Source organism: Hylobates moloch, unplaced genomic scaffold, assembly GCF_009828535.3.
Source record: "Hylobates moloch isolate HMO894 unplaced genomic scaffold, HMol_V3 SCAFFOLD_3, whole genome shotgun sequence".
In the NCBI taxonomy this organism is placed as follows: domain Eukaryota; kingdom Metazoa; phylum Chordata; class Mammalia; order Primates; family Hylobatidae; genus Hylobates; species Hylobates moloch.
The window spans coordinates 124,844,880-124,866,471 of record NW_026652278.1 but is presented as its reverse complement, the minus strand read 5'-3'; the positions used below and the strand labels follow the sequence as shown (position 1 = coordinate 124,866,471).

Genomic DNA, 21,592 nt, shown 5'->3' with positions numbered 1-21,592 from the left:
TTTAGATGTACAGACAAGTAAGGAAGTCTGAAACCTAGGGACAGATGATAATTTTCTGGACACTAAAATTTGGGAGGATATATAAGGGCATTTAAATATCTAGCTTTCAAACTGCAATTAGAGAAGCTCTAATATGTTAATACTGAATTACAATATTAAAGTAAGCATTTTAAGAATACTTAATTGTGTAGAAGAGGTTCATTCTAAGGATACTGATGATTTATAGCTTGAAGGCAATAAGACACTGAGATAGAAATCATTGCATGCCAGGGCCTCATCTGGAATAAAACGTCTCTGGGTATCTCAGCTGTAGCACTTTGTCACTCTTCCCTCTAGTGGCTGTAATGACAATTACATAATTGGTGTAGCTGCAACAACAGTTTAGACGAAGAGGTATTGTTACATGCTAGTTTCCTGGGGCTAAGGTTGTGATATAAACTTACAAGTTTATACGTTATAAGCAGAGCATTGATGCATTTGGACACAAACAACTGCTACAACCAATGTAGAACATTAAGGAAGAAGGTTAGAATTATTTCAAATTAATTGTGATATATATCTCACACACAAAAAAAGAGAGGCTTAAAAACAGAGATGTATTTGTTAGTTACACATCACTTCATTATACATCTCCCTATCATCTTACCTGGGGTATTTTTTACTGTTTCTTAAAACTAATCTCAAATGAGCCAAGCTAAAAAGTAATGTATTGCTAATATGCATATTAGGTAAAAATGAGATATGATTCCTTGCTTTCTAGACATTCACATTTTTAAAATATCAATTATTTTGTTTTCATCAACTATGTATTTTATAATCATAGTAAAACGTATTTACAGGATAATTTATATATAAAAGATCAGGAAATATTTCAACGTAAAAATTAAAAATCTTGTCCTATATTAAACCTAATAATATTGGAAATAATCATATACAAAAATGGGTAAATCGTGTCTGTTCTACATTTTTAAGTGATTCTAACGTACTTGCTTTTAGCCTACAGAGAGCTATCGAAAAGTGTCAAAAATTATGAAGTTTAAAATAATTGTAATGACAAGATTTATTCCATATTCAAATAAAATTTAAAGTATTGATTTCTTGAAGTACAAATATGGATTAATGAAATATTCATTTTCTCCAAAAGTAATCATTTTTTACTGATTTTAACAAATACATTTTTGGTAAACAAAAGAGAAAATTCAGAAAAAATATTTGTTATTCTCTCAATACTTTTTCACACATAAATACTACAGACATGTACACACCCACATATGCAACTAGATGACTTCTGCTACATTTCAATTAATATATATTTTGTGTTTTTAATATTCTTTGAAATTGTGGTTTATAATTAGCTGCATAAAATCTTACCATATGCAACTACTATGTTTTAACCAGTGTCTTTCTTTTGGACTTTGGATTTTTTCTAATCATTCACAAAAATTCTCCAATAGATTTTGTTATAAGAAATTTGTAAATGGTACCAAAATATGGTCTATTAAAATGATAAATTGAACTTCCAGTTGAAAATCGTTTGGGGAAAGACACAGCTAACAAAATAAAAGGGGCAAGCTAAAGATTGGGAAAAATATTTTCTAATAACATATTTGAGTGTCTAGGATATACAAAGTACTCTTGAAATCTACAATAAGGCCAGGAATAGTCTACACGCACTCCTGTAATCCCATCACTTTGGGAGGCTGAAGCGAGAATATCCCTTGAGCTCAAAAGTTTGAGACCAGCCTGGGCAGCATAGCCAGAGCGCATCCCTACAAAAAAATTTAAAAATTAGCCAGCTGTGTTGACATGCACCTTTAGTCCTACCTACTCAGGAGGCCGAGACAAAGGACTGCTTGAGCCCAGGAGGTCAAGGCTACAGTGAGCCATATTGTGTGACTGCACTTGCACCTGGGCAACAGAGCCTGACCTTGTCTCAAAAAAGAAAAAAAAATAAAACAATAAGACAACAAGTAACACTACAAAACAAAGAGTAAAAGATGTGAGCAGATATATCACTAAAAGAGATACGAATGTCAAATAAGACTGTGAAAGTATGTCCAACAGCATTAACCACTGGGCAAATGAAAATTAAAACTATTATGAGTGACCTACATACCTATTAGAATGGCTAAAAAAACAAACAAAAAAACCCAAAAACATAAACAAAAGTATTCCAACAGTTCCAACGGTCAATAAAGACCTGAGGAGTCTGGACACCGTGACTCACACCTGTAATCCCAGCACTTTGGGAGACTGAGGCAGGCAGATCACCTTAGGCCCAGTATTGGAGACCATCCTGGCCAACATGGTGAAACTGTCTCTCTCTCTCACAAAAACCCAAAACACAAAAAACAAAAACGTGAGGAACCATATCTTCTATATATTACTGGAGCGACTAAAATATGGTGCAGCCATACTAGAAAACAGTTTGGCAGTTTCTTAAAAATTAATCCTGCCCTTAATTTATGACCTAGCAGTTATGGTCTAGGGCATCAACTGTACAGATGTGAAAATTTACACCTACACAAAAATGTATATAGCAGCTACGTTCATAGCTGCCAAAAGCTGGAAATGGCTCAAATGTCCTTCAGTGGCTAGTGTTCTATGATAATTTTATTTTAATTTTTTTAAAATTATAACATATTCACTGCTTCAAAACAGCATCATTCTCAAGTTTTGACAATTATGAATAAAGCTGCCTTAAACATTCATTTGCAGGTTGCTGTGTGGACATAAAGTTTCAACATTTTTTGGTAAATACCAAGCAGCTTGATTACTGGATTATACAGTAAGATTTCCTTCAGCCAGAGAATGGATAAATAAGCTACAATATACCCAGACAATGCAATATTATTATGTGCTAAAAAGAAAGGAGCTATCAAGCCATGAAAAGATATGGAGGACATTTAAATGCATATTACTAAGTGAAAGAATTCACTCTGAAATTCTGGAAAAGGCAAAAACGTGGAGACGGTGGAAAGAACAGTGGTTGACTGGAGTTAAGAGAGAAAGAGAGATTAATAGGCAGAGCACAGAGGATTTTTCAGGGCAGTGAAAATCATATTTCACATATCATTATTCAAACTCATGGAATGTACACTGAGAATGAACTTTGTAGACCACGGACTTGGAGTGATGATGTGTCCATATAAATTCATCAATTGTAACAAATGTATCACTCTTGTAGGGAATATTGATTATGGGAGAAGCTATGCATATGTGGCAGAAGGGGGTATATGAAATACCTCTGTATCTTCCCCTAATTTTTAAGTGAATCTAAAACTGCTTAAAAAATATTTAATGAAAACTAAAATTTCTAGTAAAGTGCAACTCAAGCTAAAAACAAAACAAACAAAAAACTTCGCATAACATTGTGTTAAAAAAATATGTGCATCTCTCATTGTTATCTACTGCCTTTGGATAATTGCAGTCAGTGTGTCAAAAGGCATTATAATTTTTTAAATAAAAATATATTTGTTGGGAAAAGTATACTTAATCAAAAGTACATGAGATTGCCCGATTCCTATACTTTAGCCAATTCCAAAGTGTTTATTTTTTGCCAAAACCTAGGCAAAAATCAAACTATATTTACTTCTGTCTAAATTTTCATTCATTTGCTTACAACTGAAGGTGATATCTGTTTTTATATTCTGGTTCATTTGTATTATTCTTGTTATTTTCTTTCCCTCTGTAACATTTTATTAAGAATATTTCCACCCTACAAGAATTTGATATAATTGATTTGCTTGGCATTGCTTTTGCCTCCAGTGGTCAGGAAATTTTAATTTATTTTCAGCCATTCACTAAATGAAGATGTACAATTAGACTGCAACTTTGAAGACATAACTTCCAGCATGTTATTAGTCGGTTATGTCTCTCTCATCTGCTTAGCTTTGAATAACAACAGTGCTGTGAGCTGTGACTACTGCACAAACTGTGAAATTACACTGTGAAGCAAATTTGATTGTACTGAAAAGACTCTCCACAGGACAAAAGCATAGATCTCTCTTCACACAATTTTGGACTCGTGCTAACGACTCATAGGGTTACAGAACAGCCTCCAAGAAATGGTGTAAGAAGCCTAACGAATAAAAGGCACATACTACCTTACCGAGTTATGCTCCAGAGCATTTTAGCACCTCGATCATAGAGTGGCACGTAAAATCAAAATTCTGATTAAATTGGTGTACTTTTTTACTCCTGAGACCTAGGACTAACTTTATTCTGTAAGATGCACAAGTTACTAGAAATTTTCCTCCTGTTCATTAAAGTAGGTTACATATTTGTTTAGGAAAGAACTGAAGTTTTCCTTAAATATCATTTTGAAAATTCTGTATTACCCCCAAACATATCTACAATTTTTATTTTAATAGAACTCTTATTGCATATATGTGTGTGTGGTTGTGTGTGTGTGTGTGTGTGTGTGTGTGTGTGTGTGTACTCTGAGAGTAAATGACATAAAACATTAAAACTGAAGACAGATACCTTTCTAAAGTCCTCGAGTTTTGATTCTTGGAATGACTATACATCTGATTGGAATGCTAATTTATTAACATATAAGATATAGATAATATGATATAATATCATACAACATATTGCATTTAGATATACTAGAATTATTGAATTTTTTGAGGTTTTTGAGAAAAGCAGAGGAGCTTTTTTAGGGTTTGCGGTAACAATTTAAAATTAAAAATTGTTTTCAAGGAATCACTACTATGAAAATGGGTTTTCATAGTTTCAGGCTTTAGTTTCAGCAAAAGTTCACATATTTCCCATACTACTGTTTGCAACATTTGATATTTTTGTTTATTAAGGTAATAGGTATTGTTATCATAAATAAAGCCAAGCTGGGCACGGAGGTGCACACCTGTAGTCTCAGCTACTCATGAGGCCTGAAAGTGGCTTGAGCCTAGGGGTTCAAGTCCAGCCTGGGTGACATAATGAGACCCTCTTTTTCGCTCTCTTATTTTTTAAGGTAGGACAAAAATTATATATGTGAACTCTCCTGTGACTGGTGTTTCTTTTAAGAAAAATACAACCTTATAGAGGTAATTTAAAAGTGATTTATAAGTATGCCCATCATTAATTAGTTATAACTCTCTTAAAATAATTTTTGGAAGATTAATAATTTGTTCCCCAGATGATAGAGATAAACTAATACCAAAAGTTTTCCTAATTGTTTGAGTTTGGTAATTACATCCTCTGGAATAAAATGAACTGTAGAAAGAGATGAAGTTTGCCTGCCCTGTGCCAGGGTCCTCCCATGTCTACCCTCTCCTCAATCATGTTCAAGATTTCCACCTCAGATTTTATGCTGAGCAGATCCCCAAGTCTATGGTTCTCCTGGTGCTTTCTCTAACACCAGCACAGTCAAAAACCTATTCAGTCCTTATCACCATGTTTTCACCCTGCAGTGGAGATTTTTAGCCTTCTGATATACCCACAAATTGCGTTAACAGTGGATTCAAGGGCAAATTCATGAAACACCCAATATTTTAAATTTGCTTTTATGAAGTCAACAATTCTACCTCTGTTGCTGTAAAAGTTGATATTCTCTCTATAAGTATCTATAAAGCAAGTTCCATGCCACAGGTTGGATGCCAATTTCCAATGTGAGTGACCCTTCATAGTACATGAAGCTCTACAATAACACACAAGTGATTGCTTATGCTTGATAAAATTATCAACAGTAACTTAAAATAGCGTTATTATTGAATTTCGAGGAGTTAAAAGTTCAGTAAAGAAAATTATTAAACCTAAGTTTTTAGTTAATATACAAAATAGAGAAAGGAAAAAGTTAATAAATTATATAAATGTTAAAATGGATAAGCTCATTAAAAACCCATTACTTCTATTGCAATATCAGTAGAAGCTTAATAGGTTGTGATTATGGGCCAATTTTCCAGCTGAGGCTTCTTGTTCTTGCAAAATGTAAACAGGAAGAGAAAGCAGTTTGACATCAAAATTGTGGTACAACCAGATTTCATTCCGATTAAAAAAATAAGCTAAGTCTAAGCACATTTTTTATTAACCTGTAGTATTTTATATTAAAATATATATGTAAGATTTTATGTGTACAATTTGTATGTGTGTGTGTGCACATATGTGGCCACATATTTTTATGAAAGATGTTTTGCTACTTTGATTATGATCTCCATGTAGAAGAAATTCTTAAAATATGGATCCTTTCTTCCACTATTTTTCAACCATTGCTACTTTATCAGATTTTGGAAGTGCTTATTAAATTGCTTCCTGGACACAAATTCTCCATTAAGCATTGCTTAGAACAACAAAACAAAAAACAAAACATTTTCATTGCTTATAACTGTATGGAACACTCAGCTGCTGTCATTTTTTAGACATTTATAATTGAACCAAATTTATGGAATCTGATTCACTGAGCTCTTAAAACACTCTGTCTCCCTAGCTTTTGATTCTTTTTTAACCCCAATATAGCAACTCAAGAGGATCACTTTTTAAATATTCCCCCAATATGGTATCATCACCCAACAACCTTACTTTTAAAAAGAGTAGCACTTTAATGATAACAGATTGTCAGTGCCCTATTATTTTTATCAGCCATCTTGACTCACCACTTAAAATTTAATAAAATCCATGGATGATATTGAATATATTTTAAGTGTACCAAATATAACATTTATGTCAAAGCTTCACCATTTTAAATATCTTCATTTTGTCTGATAAATGATATCAAAACTGATTGTCACTTTCTAAGTCTTTTGGATGTTTTTTTTTTGTAACCTTGAATAAAATGTCACAATATGTTTAAGCTGCTCCTATCATCACTATTATCAAAACAACGGATTATGGAGAGGATGTGATAACTTGGTACATCTCTATTGTTTAGAAAATTCTTATGAATATATTTGCAGAATTTTTGAAGTCCAGCATAAAATCAGACTTTTATTTGGTAAAGAGTACATGGCATTTTCTGAGCATCAGTTAATACAGAAGATGAAACAAGCCAAGCAAGAGATTAATACAATTTAAATACTTTAAATGCATTAACAATCATGAACAGAAAAGAACTCTTCTAAGCCGATCTGCATATCCTCAAGATTTGAAAATATTCTAAGGCTGAACAAAGTCTGTTGTATAAGAGTAGAAAATACTACAGATATTCCACTGTCATAATATTGTTTATCCAGTTTATATAGATAGACATGTGTTACAAAAGTACACATAAAATGGGCAAGTAGAAATATATAATTTTGAGAAGTCAGCCTGACATTACAGGCTAAAAATAAGCCAAAGGAGAAAAATACTGATATATAGCTCTCATCTGACCCTGAACATAGCATATGCTACTCCAAAGAAACAAGAAATTAATGGTTACTATGGCTGTATTATTTATTTATTTATGAAACATACTGCTAGTCAATATAATAGGTAAAATTGCTCAAGATGTTTTATCCTGAATTGCAAATCTTGAGGTATTTTATGGTCGATGTTAGAAAATAGAGCTGCACTTGTTTACCTAGAGATTACTGGAATCTATGGAAAAATGAGATTCTTATTAAAATGAACAACTTTCATATTTTTAAAAAGGATTTAACTATATTCTACAACTAAATACATAGCTAAGGCAAAACGACATAAAATATTTAAAATATTAAATGGAAAACAGTATGTTTACCATGAATATATTTACAAATAGAAATCAGGTTTTGGTCATTTTGCTGTGGCAAAATAGCATTCAAGGAAAAGCTCTACAGAAATCAAAAGGGGATTTTATATTAATAAAAGATACAGCCAACCATTATTTCAACCAAGATGACATAATAATCGGCTATGCATTTTAAAATAAAGCATTAAAGTATTTTAACATTTTTAGAAATAAAAGATTTTTTATTTTTTAAATTTTAAATTTAAAAATGTTAAATATTAAAAATGTGTAATTGTATTTAAGAAATTAATAGTCTTTTGTATGGACCAATCAAGTAAACAGAAAATAAGGACATACAAGGTATGAATTAGCTCATTAGGATTATTTTGTTTTTCTATGTATAATAAAAACAAGCATAACTTTGTATACATATGAATTATATATATTTATATATATAAAATGTTTAATCACCTACAGAATATTCACATCATTAGACAAAAAAATTGTGTATTTTAAGAGGTAGAAATCATTCCAGTTATGCTATATTACAAATATTAATATTTTCCACCTATCAAAAGAAATGATGAAAATAAATCCATAAACTAGGAAATTATTTATAATGTCTTCCAAAACAAATTATTAAATTAAATGGAAATCAAAACTGATGGCTACAGGAGACATTTTTCAGAGTGTAGGAAGCAACATGGTGTTTATTCCTTGTGTTGGAACTTTACATATATTCTTACTCAGTGTATAAACATGGGTAATTTACTTATTATATAAAGTAGTTCACTGAAAGTAATTATCATAATGTTTGTATAAAAAAACCTTAGAAATATATAATTATTAACACATTTATCAGAGAAAAACATATAACCTTAAGAATATTAATTTAAAAATAAGGAAGACTGGAAATAAACATTCAACTCAAGTACATTTAAAAAAATACGTTAAAAAAATTGAATTATTAATGAATATATAAACCAAATTAATGAAAAAACATGACCAAATAACCCACTGATTTGAAGAATGACATTCACATCTCTTTCTGTGGAAACATTAATAAAATGAACAACTAAGAAACTCTTAAATCTAAGAACAAAATTCACTAAGAATATGTTAGATGTGAATATATAAAAATGCTTTATCTTTTTTATATGTCAACAGCAACACAACCAAGAGTATGATGGGGAATAAAAGAATACATTCACGAAAGCAATGACTGCTATAAAATATTTAGAATTAATTCCAACATGTAACTTGTGAAATCACATCTAAGAATGTGAAACTTTATAAAGAATACATATCAAGAACTGATGATATGGAGATGCACACTAAATTCCAGAACATGAATTATAAATACTTTAAATATTTAATTCTAGACTAAATTTATTTATATACTCAAAGCAAACTCAAAAGAATTTTTAATAGAGATGGTTAAAATGAGTTTAAATATCATAAAAAATGAATACTTTCAACAGCGTCCTTCCAAAATTAAATATAAACTTGAAGAGAAAGATACCTTGTTCTGCTTAATGTGAAACAGGGAATTATTCTATATAGTAATAAGAATTACAACAAAAATATTTGTCTTGGAATAGTCATATAAATCATAGCAAAACTGAGCAATTTTTTAGATATTTAACTTCAGGGGATATTTTAGATCAGTGGAAAATAAACTTCTGTTCAATAAATGACTGTCCTATTTAATTTGGAGAAACAAATTTAAACTCACAAAGTGCACAAAAGTAAATACCAGAATTTTTATTTTATATAAATAAAACAAAAATTATACAGAATTTAAGAGTAATTATATGAGAAATTTTATAATCTTTGTGTGAAAAAGATTTTTTTCTAATTAAAACACTATATCAGGCCGGGCGGGATGGCTCACGCCTGTAATCCCAGCACTTTGGGAGGCCAAGGTGGGCGGAACACAAGGTCAGGAGATCGAGACCATCCTGGCTAACAAGGTGAAACCCCATCTCTACTAAAAATAAAAAAGTATCCGGGCATGGTGACAGGCACCTGTAGTCCCAGCTATTCGAGAGGCTGAGGCAGGAGAATGGCGTGAACCCAGGAGGTGGAGCTTGCATGAGCAGAGATGGGGCCACTGCTCTGCAGCCTGGGTGACAGAGCAAGACTCCGCCTCAAAAAAAAAAAAAAAAAACACTATATCAAAATTCACAAATGGAAACAAATTAATGTAGTTGATTAAATTAACAATTCAAATCTTTATCAGAAGACAGATCAAGTTAAATAAAAAATAAGTTAAAAGCGAAATAAAAATTTAAGGTTTGAAAAAATATTTAAAACATGAATAACAGCAAAAAAAACTAAGAAGTATACCATATAAATTCTTTAGCACATCAATAATGTAAACATCTATACACACACATGCTCATAAAGCAGCAGAAAAAATCTGGAAGTATAAATATCAAAATGTTAACTAATAACTTCTGCAAGAGAAGTGATTTGTAAAAGATAATAAAATTAAGGGCTTTTAATTATTAGCTTTCTGGTCTTTACGTTTTTTTTTTTTTTTTTTACTTAGAAGACTGTGACTATATTAATTTATTTTGTACAAAATTTAGAAGAAAAGTAGTATTTACCATTAGAAATTGGAATGTGTAATATGTGCATTGACCTGGAAGAAAAACATAAAACAGGAAGCCACTCTTTAGCATATCAAAGTAAAATAACCAAACACCTAAGATAAAGCCAATGCCTGGAAAAAAGTTATGAAAACAGACAAATTACAGTGATGTCAGAAATATGGCAGAGCAGGAGATTCTGTTCTTAGTTTCACTCCCTGCCCTCCCCCACCACACACACAGAAAAAGACAAAAGAAAAAAAAACTATGATTAGATAGCCATCCATAAACAAAAATAGCTCTGAGAGAACTCAGGAGTCTAGTTACACAGTAGAGAAGAGAAGAAGCATGACCACACGGAAAGGGCATATAATATATATAATGGTATATATTATATAATGGTATATATATACACACACACTATATATATATATATGATCTATCAAGGAATGTTATTCAACCTTAAAAAGAAGGAGATGCTGTTATTTGTAACAACAAAGAAGAATCGGGGCAATTTGTACTAAGTGAAATAAACGTGACACAGAAAGACAAATACTGCATGATCTCATATGTGGAACCTAAAATAGTTTAACTCATAGATGCAAAGAGTAGAAGGATAACTTGCCAGGAGCATAGGGGATAGGGTGGGTAAGAGGGAAATGAGGAAATATTAGTCAAAGGATACAAACTTGCAGTATAAGTTGAATAAATTCTGGAGATCTGATGGCTAGGGTTAATAATGATGTGATGTATACAGTTGCCCCTCCATATTCATAGGTTCCACATTTACAGATTCAACCAACTGCGGATCCAAAACATTTGAAACAAGAATAAAAATAACAATGCAACAAAAATTAATACAAATAAAAAATACAATGTAATAATTATATTTATATAGCATTAACATTTCATTAGGTATTATAAGTATTCTAGAGATGTTTAAAGTATACAAGCAGCTATGCGTATGTAATATGCAAATACTACACCTTTTTATATAAGGGTATTGAACATATGTGCATTTTGGTATCTGTCAAGGGTCCTGGAACCAATCCCAATGTTCAATACCAAGGGAGGATTGTATTTGAAATTTGCTAAGAGAGTAAATCTTATATATTGTCACCACACATGTATACACAAACAGGTAACTATGTGTGGTGATGGGTATGTTAATTACCCTATTGTTCTAATTATTTCACATTGTATATGTATATCAAAACATCACATTGTACATCATATATATACATATCTATATACACACACACACACATATATATAAAACTTTTATTTTTCAATTATACCTTAATAGAGCTGGAAAAAAAATCTATATCACTTTCCCATTGTCGGATGAATACCTATTACTTCATCTTTTTCTATTTAAACATTCTATTTTCAAAGATAAAATCAAAAGCAGAGCTGCATCGAAGCACTCTCTGTGCCAAGTTTCTTTGGGGTTATAGTTGGACATCTTCCTAGCTAATGGCCATCTAGAGAGCCCTAAGGAAAGCTTCAGAAATACATAAGGAAATGTATTGTGGTGGAGAGGACTAAAAAGAATAGAAAGAGATCATATAAAATATTTCCTAGCAATTTATTTCTTGAAGTTATATTTAATCAGTGACATTATGTTATACATACACTAAAAGTATTTGTTAAAACATTAAATGCACATATGTATTTTCAAATTTCTACTTAAATGTGGAGATATAAAAATAATGCTTTGATATATGATCTCTTTTTAATATTTGCTAAAAACTCTTTGCAAGAAGTATCAGGTGTGTAGATCAGAGAAGTGATAATTAGCAAGGTTTCTACTCTACTTAATCTTACACTTCAGCTGCATAAAATGAGGCATTAGCTTTCTAAATTTATCCAAATGAACATCAGACTAAGTTATAAAATGCAGAAAGAAAATGCCATGAGAAAGTTGGTGAATTATGTCAAATTTCACTGCTGAAATACACATAAAGATTATATGCTATTTCAATTTTATTTTATTAATCTCTTTCGTTTAATGGTTAGTTTGGAAGGAGGAGCATCTGGATGTAATGAATTTACATGTATTGATTTCTCTTCTTCCAAATATATTGTTCATATAACACAAAATGAATCATTTTTTATTTCTTGGAAAGAGTGCTGCTGAATATGCAAACAATGACACATCTTTGAAGTAACAGATTACAGGAGATTACTGAATTTTAAAAGCAAGGCTAATATAGACCCTATACTATGTACAACAAAGGGCCAAAGATGATTGAGTCAATTTCATCCTGTGGAAGGTATCCTCTTATCTGTAGAATTTCAACCTTACAAATTCTTGCTACAAAGAAAGATCCCAGTAAAGAGATGATACATTTCTAGAGTTCTAACCTAGAGATAACAGCTCTGGGTAGGAAACTTGGCTTAAATTTTATACATAATATTACACAGCTTTCTCCCTTATGATATGTTCTAAAATAAATTCCATCTACCTATACATTTATTTGTTTATTCACCACATATTTTAAGCAGCTATTAAAGGATATGGATGAAACAGGTATGGTACTTGTCATCAAATATCTTGGTTTAAAGGGCAGAATCATCATAGAATTGTTGACAAATATAAATCAAATCATTAATAAAAATAACTGTTGTTATTTAGAATTAACATATACTGGTATTTTGCCAAGCATTTTGAACACACAATTTAAATATGTGTACTACTCTCTTAGATGTGAGTGAAGAAAAACCAGCACAAAATCATAGCTGAGATCACCAAACATGTAACAAACATAAGAACTCAAATTTCTGCTTACTCCAACGCCTGTGCTTAACCATCATGTTAAGTTCCTGTGCCAAAATAAGATAGCCCTCACCTAAAAGACATAATGGCAACATTTTTCTTACCTTCTCTCTGAACTGAGAGCAGTTATGACCTGCACTATTCATCAAGATCAGCATTCTTGCCTGGGATCCCTCGCAGCACTGGTGACCTTTAGTAAGTCAAGTACATTTCAGTCATCTCATTTTTCTCAAAATGAAGTTATGTCTCTCTTCATTTCCCTCTTTGCATGATTAGAATTTATAAAGTAAATAATTTTTAAATGTCAGGTATCTGTTGCCAGTCATAATAATAAATTGCTTGCAGACTACATCCCCTACATCCCCCTACCATCCCTATTTTATTATTATTATTATTATTTTAATTTATTTTTGAGATGGAGTCTCACTCTGTCACCCAGGCTGGAGTGCAGTGGTGTGATCTCCACTAACTGCAACCTCCTCTTCCCGGGTTCAAGCAATTCTCATGCCTCAGACTCTCAAGTAGCTGGGATTATAGGCGAATGCCACCATGCCTGGCTAATTTTTGTATTTTTGGTAGAGACGGGGTTTTGCCATGTTAGCCAGGCTGGTTTCGAACTCCTGACCTCAGGTGATCGATCCACCCACCTCAGCCTCCCAAATTGCTGTGATTACAGGCATGAGCCACCGCACCGGCCCCTTATTTAACTATTTTATTATTTAATTATAAAGCAATAGTCAGCCTTCCCATTGCTTTCCAAGGTGTTATTAAACACCATTTTTCCACACAATGCATCTGTAATATACACTTTACTCAAGAAAGTATTCATATATTGCTCTATTTTACTATATAATTGGTGCATTATACTGTATTGACTCTTTCTGCCCTTAAATCATTATTGATCAGCATTAGTGTGTCTGTTCTACTTCCACATGGTACTATATATGACATTTAAATAACGTTTTGTTAATATATAATGAAATAGAAGGTGGTAAAAATCAGTTATCATATTTTTTTCTTTTTGTTTTCTTGGATATGAATTGCATTTTATTTCAGCGTCTCACTTTCTGCCTCTACTGCAGACATTATGCCGACTTTTAAGTTCATCCTGTATATAAAAATTTATTTTTGAATGGGGGCAGAAGTAAAAGAAGGAGAGAAGAGACTAAATGGGATTTTTTTTTTTTACCATTTCAGAAAAGGCACAAATGCTTCATATTTCACTCCTAGTTTTCATATCATAATAGCTATGCTTTCTTACATGTATGTAATACAAAAATTATTCTGATCTGCAGAGAGAAATCTTGTGTACATGACAGAAATGATCCTCTTTTCTTTTTCAGGGAAAAAATTTGAGTTTCAAGGAGATTCTGGTATCGACTAGAGCTCACATCTTATATGATCTTGGACTCATGTCTTTTAAGGGCAAATTGACCAAATGTCTACTCTTAACTCTCCCCAATTCTACATTTCTGCATCCTTTTTAAAAAAAGTTTTAGTTTTATTTCCAAATATAACATAAGCTTCCCTTATTTTTAATCAAAGTAAAAACAAAACAAAAATGATTGCTTAGTTTTGGGAATCAGAAAATCTTAGATTCATATCCAAACTTTTTACCTAACATAATTTGGCAAATTCTAGACGTTTATGCAACTCAGTTTTTTCAGTTGTTATAATAATGAAACAAAATAATGTATATAGACCAATCTCACACATTCTCAAAGATATTACTAAAAATTATATTTTAATACAATAATCAATCTTGGTTTTGTTTAGTTAGATTTTTGCTAACTTTAGACTTGGATAATATAAGTTACTTTTCATTACATTTGTTTATGTTTTTTGTTCTTTGTTTTTTTTTTTTTTTTTGAGATGGAGTTTCACTTTTGTTGCCCAGGCTGGAGTGCAATGGCACGATTTCGGCTCACTGCCACGTCTGCCTCCCGTGTTCAAGTGATTCTCTTGCCTCAGCCTCCCAAGTAGTTGGGATTACAGGCATGCACCACCATACCCAGCTAATGTGTGTGTGTGTGTGTGTGTGTGTGTGTGTTGTAGAGACGGGGTTTCAACATGTTGGTCAGGCTGGTCTCAAACTCCTGACTTCAGGTGTTCCACCCCCCTCAGCCTCCCAAAGTGCTGGGGTTACAGGCGTGAGCCACCATGCCTAGCCTTCATTACATTTCAAATAAAGAGACTAAAAGAAACATTCTCTGTTATTCCTATCAAATATAGGAATCTACCTTACTATATTTAGCACCTTTATTAAAGTCAGTTGGCCACTTTTAAGGCTACCAATTACATTTAATAGCTATCAAACGTTTATACAAAACCCCCGATCAATCATTATGATATTAGTCACATATATTTAATCCAGCACTCTAGATTTCATACTTGAGAATATTGCTCACTAGGAAAAAGTGACTCTAAGCTTTCAATTTTTTAAATTATGTTAGTTTTCTCCAGAATATTTATGCTGTGAATAAACCTTGGCTCTTTATAGACATTTAGGGGGTTTTTTTGATGAAAATAATAAAAGGAAAATAACACAGTTTAGTTATATATTTACCAAAACATACAACAATGTAAGTAAAAGTTCTAGCTAATTCAAATGAACTTGATGATCTTTATTTGTAAATATTCTTCTACTTTATTAGAGTACTACTCTAATAAATAGGTTTTTCCAGCTCCAAGTAGAACCATCACTTTTGAATACGTATATATGTCAACATGTTACAAAAACTCAATGTGCCTACTTCAAAAAGTTGATTCTTTATCCCAAAGAGAAGTGAAAAAGTTATTTTCATGTAAACTGTACACTCATGGATTTTAATAAATACAAAAGTACTTAGGATAATTGCTTGAAAATTCAGTCTTACAATAGTAAATTAAAATCAAAACAAAATTATTCTCAATTGATCTTCTTCTATCATTCAAAGTAAGAAATATGTAAATAACATTAAAATTTAGCATTTCTAATCCAAGACTAAAAGAAAACAAGTAGGAAATAGGAAGGAAGATATATTTATTATGTGCAATTATTTACAGTGTATGCACCTGGAAAAATTACATTTATCTGTGTTAATTTTAGGAGAGGTTTATGTCAACTCCCCTGGGATAGAGTTACACATCAAGTGCAATATCAAGCTAAGGCCAAGTATTTCAATCACTATAGCCGAAGTAAGAACTATTTCCTAAACTAATATATGCTCCACAATGCCTCATAACACAATAACTTTTAGCTATAAAAGTTTGTAGTTCAATATTCTCTATTATAACAGAAATAGAACCAACTATAGGTTTCCCATTACTCACATGTACAAAGAGACTTAGAAGGTAAAAGGTCATAAAAGATCATCTTGAAAATATGATATAATCTCTGAGAACCCACATTTTCAATCATCCTGCTGGATAAACAAAACTACTTATAGTTTTATCAAAGATTGCCATGATTCCAAATCACCTCCCTGCCAATTTATATTGACATTTTCACTCCTGAAGTACTAATTTCTGAAACAGACAGAAAATAGATATGCCAATAGACAGATAATCAAATGTCTTCCTGATTATCTAAAGTGTGATGCTCATAAGCTGTGGGTTAGTAAAACTACTAGCCTTTGAAAAATTCTCAAATTTATTCGCACATTTTTTAGAACAAGTTTGGGAGAGCTTTTCTCCACTCCTACAAGCTAGGATATGGTCATGGAAGAATAATGGTGGTAGGAGGAGCTCTAAGGGGCCATAGGAAAGTGAGGTAAGGGGGTAAGTAGATGTAGTTAAGGGGTTCCCTCATATAATCATGATTGCTGCTCACATCTCTATTGTCTCTGTGCTTTGTATCTGCTGGCATATTCAATGGCTTTTTCTTTGTTACTGTGTGCGAGTGTATTCATCCTATCAACAACTTTCGGTGGACTGCTGACTTGACTTCCATCTGTCCACAAGCTGCTTCCTATACTATTAGCACAACTTCTTCAAGCTTTTAGATATGTTGTTTTTTCCCCTCACTACTCTGGTTATCTGGATGATAATCATCTCTTCTCTGTTTTAGAGGGAGTCTCCACAGCATGCTTTAGGTCCATAGTGACTTAGTTCCTTTTTACACACACCATATAGACATTTCCTAGAAGTGTTAATTAATGGAGGATGAAGGGGAGAGGAAAAAAAAAAAAAAAAAACCTGTTGGTTGAGTTGAGCCAGAGACACGTAGATATTGCTTCATATTATCCCTATTATCACCCTCTGAGATTTATGCTGTACTGCACAATCTGACCCACTCTGTCAGATGTCTTCACTTGTGGCAAATTTCTCCTAATAAATTATTTATCTCTCCTACTCCTCCTCCCATCAAATATATGCCTGTATATTGGAATCCCAAACATAAGCCAAAATCAATTTCTCTTCTGCAAGATTAGTGGTTTACTATATCAAGGGATATTAATGAGAACTTTGTTTAGTGGTCCTGAAGATTCCAAATAGTTCAAGAATCTCATCAAATAGAACAGAATGCTTTTCTTGCCCAACTATATAGGGGATTTCAATGCACAATTGCACAATTAGGCACAATGCCTAAATGTGCAAGCCAGCCTAATAGGGTTTAAATCAATCAAATATTTACTTGTCACATATGATGACAGAGGCACTTTCTTAGGCACTAGTGATATTATAGTAAAAGACAGACAAGGTCTCCACCCTCAAAAAGTTTATGTTTAAAAAGTCACATCTCTAGCCAAGAAAAAGTATCTTTCAGAAAATGTCTCATTATTTGACTTTATTGGTGGTATGACTGGTGAGATTATTAATCTATTGATTTTCTATTTAAATAGCCATTAATCTATTGCTACCTATTTCTTTTAAAAAAATGAAGTTGTTACTATGAAGGAAAAATCAGGAAAATATTTACCGAGTCAGAAATGTAGAGGGAATATAATTGTATATACATATATATAATTATTTGGTTCTTTGAAACCTTATGGAAATGAACGCATTCACCAGAAAATATGAAAGAAATGCCAGATTTGTCATTAATATGATGTTTATTTTTAGAAAAATAAATTGGTGAAACCATCTTCAATTCCTAATGTTTTTATAAAATATTAATCCAAAACAGTATTAAGAGAGTTTAGTGTTAAATGTTTTTTCTTTATATTTGTTTTCCCTCCCCTACTGAATCTCTTAACAAAAGCTATAAAAATTTCTGATAATTTGTAATGAAAAACAGCAGGAGGTAACGATTCCTCTCAAGCTCCAAATTCAAATATGCAGTTACAGTCAATTCATATCAAATTTAGTCAACTCAATTTAGGATTTTCTCAGTCAAATGGATGATTTCAATGAACTTGAATACAGGTTGCTGTTGTTTATTCCCTAATCTCCTGCCTTGTTCACACTGTTAACACTCATTTTTCCCATTTGTTTCTTTGTTAAGGCTGAACAGGAAATGGAAGCATCCCATTTGCCCCTTAAAGGTGTGCAACATCTGACTCTTTCTGTTCCTCTCAAAAAAATAAAAAATAAAAAACCACTTAGGGAAAGTTATGTTAGGAAGCATACATACAGATTTGATTCTAAATAAGTGACCTTGAACAAGTCACTTAATCTCTCTAAGTCTTCTCATCCGTAGAGCAATGATAACAATAGAAAGTATTTTATAATATTATTTTAAGTATTATCACTTCAAACAGTATCTGCTACACAGAATGCATTTGTTACATTTATGCTTGATATATTATTAAAGAGTATCATTAGGAAATGTAAAATGTATTTATATAATATTCACAGTTATTATATTGATGAGTGAATATCACACTTTTTTTCATGAGGAGGAATCTGATGCCTAAATGTATTAAAACTCATTACCAGCATCATACAAAGGATGTCAAAAGTCAAGATTTGAACCCATATTTTCTGAGACATCAAAGCATAAGCCACTCATCTCAGTTATTGTTACTACTACTGAATATGGTCCCTCAACAATAATTTGCAGATAAACAACCTCTGCTAACCTGCCATTTATGTACATGTAAATATATTTTGTTCCCAAATATTTAAAACGTTTTTAAATAGAATGATAAAAGCGGCAATCTCCATGTAATCATACAAACCCCTAAAAATAAAAAGATAATTCTATTTTATAAGGACTGTGATTCACTGATTTAATAGGTGATTCAGTTTGTTATAAATATTCTAGGTGATTTATTTGTCTTTTTTTTAGGAGGGAAGATAACCACCTTCTTACAATGGTGTAAGGGAAATTTTCCTTATTTGTTCAATCTCCACTCTGTGACTAAAAAGGGGGCTTGCCATAGATGTAAGGTAATACATGAAGAAATATTTTTTCTTTCTCCTATAAATATCAAGTTTCTCTTTCTCCCTCCCCCAACACACATGTGCACACACACGTATATATCTATGCTCATTTATATGCAAATATATGCACATACCCACACACATATACATATACATATACATACATGTGTAAGTGTATGCATATGCACCTGGGTAAATATAATACCTGAAAACTGAAAATTTCCAAAAAAGGGAAAAACTTTTTATTTTTATTTTTTATATTGCACTACTTTTATAGTACACTTGCAGGTCTTTACTATGGCCATCCTATCCTTTGTTCATACACAAAAATTTTAAATACAAAAATATACATCTTTCCAATAGAATGTTCTTGAAGGAGGGCTGTACTTGAAACTGAGTTACAATCCTGTCCCTACTATGCATTAGTTTTTGTATTGCTTACCATCATTGGGTTATTTTTGTGCCTTATTTGTAAAGTAAATATAATGACATCAGTAAGTACCTTGTAGCATTTTGTGAGAATTCAATTAGTATGCATAAAATTATTAGAACAAGAATGGACACGATATTTGTTTCAAGCATACTTTCCACTTTCCCTAGATTTAATTTGTTACAGCTGTTATATGACTTCTATGTGTGCAAGTTCACTATCATCATTTCCACATCTTTGTGTTTTTTTTTTTTCTACCTACATCGTAGGAGAATTTCTCTTTTGATTACCTGGAATTACTTTTATTCCTTTTTAACTCTGTCATGAATATCAATTTCATTTATTTATTTATTTATTTTTGCCTTTGTCAGGCAGTGGGTATCAATTTTAATGCATGTGCAATCCTTTCTTCTTCCTCCCATGATTCACTTTTTATTTCAGTGTATTGTCATTTGTCTAATTTGGGTCCCATTTATTCTCATCTTCTTTTCGCTTGTATCTTTCTTATCATTATTTCATATAACTTTACCTTCCCTTATGATGCTGCAAGAAAGTGTTTCCTCATACCTATGATGGTTGTCTTTGACCAGGAAAGAAATTTTCTGATCAAATGTTTGCTAACAGACAATAGGCATGGATTTTTCCTTGGGCTGTCTCATTTCTACATAGGAGCTGGAAAACTAAAGAAACTAAACAAAACTAAACATCTTTTCATGTTGGGGGTGGAGGACCAGTTCATTCACACCTTCTAGTCCACTTCCCGTGCCCTAGAAGTTATAGAGGAATTTTACCTATCTTGGATGGTTTAAGATTTGCTCCTGCTCCCACAATTTCTATTATTATTTATAAAATGAATAAAGTAAAATTTACAATATCCAACATGTCATTTACCAAAACATTTTTTTCTTTTCCACCTTTAGTTTTATTTATGAAGACTTCAACAAATGCTCCTTCCATCAGACTGTAAAGATAATTACTTCAAATCGCCAAAGTATTATCTGTCAATTTCAAAAGGTAATATCTCTGATGAAAAGAGATGATAGCTAGAAATTTTAATTGACCAAAACCCTGATGTCTGAGACAATGAGTAAGTTTCTAAGAATCTTTCAATTTTCCTAAGGTTAGAAGGTTTTGTGCTGTTTCACAGGCAGCACGATAAGCCTAAACCACTAAACAATGTTCTCACTGTAGCAAAATAGGCTTTGTATTATATGGCCATTCCCCTCTTATGTGAGAAACAGATGATTAGTTTCCTTGTTATAAATTACAAGATTATATTTTTATTAATTTTTATTCTAGATATTTCAGTGAGAAACTGAATAAACTCTATTAGCAACCCTATCCCATGTTGATATATCTCTCAGAAGTACTTCAGAGTTCTGTGGCTACTGGATCATATAATAGACTCATGCAAATATTTTTCTTAGCAATTATTTTGTTTTGAATAAGTAACATTTCTGACAATGTGTTTTCCCTATCTGGAAATGAATTATTTAAATATGCTAATAATAAATGAAAATGGTAAAATATTTCATAAAAGTTATTTGGTTTAGTATTTAACTTACTAGAAAAATGAAAACATTTGCTCCTTAAAATTTATTCACTTTTTCATTTTGTAAACTTCCAAAATAAGTTTTGAGATTTGAATTTCTCTTGCTTTTTTTTTTTGAGTCATAATAATCCTTCAGAAATGTGAAAAATCTCATGGTCCGCAAAGATTTCAATTTTACAAAGTGATAAAGGCATGAAAAGTTGAAATAATGAAACATATGACTTGCAGTGAGAAAAAGACTTTTTTTTAACCACATTTTTTTTTAAGATCACAACGACTATATTAAGGTGGAAAAACTCCTCAA

The 21,592-nt window shown here is 31.7% G+C and overlaps 1 long non-coding RNA gene across 1 annotated transcript in view; it reads right to left on the bottom strand.

Annotated features, from left to right (window-relative positions):
- Positions 1 to 7,366: 7,366 nt before the first annotated feature.
- Positions 7,367 to 21,592, bottom strand: part of LOC131382972 (uncharacterized) — a 39,537-nt gene continuing 25,311 nt past the window's right edge. Inside the window, exons 2-5 of the long non-coding RNA XR_009212609.1 lie at positions 13,105 to 13,190; positions 10,911 to 11,023; positions 10,240 to 10,274; positions 7,367 to 7,515 (exon numbers count right to left, since the gene is read on the bottom strand). This is a non-coding gene — a long non-coding RNA (uncharacterized LOC131382972). The remainder of the gene's footprint in view (positions 7,516 to 10,239; positions 10,275 to 10,910; positions 11,024 to 13,104; positions 13,191 to 21,592) is intronic.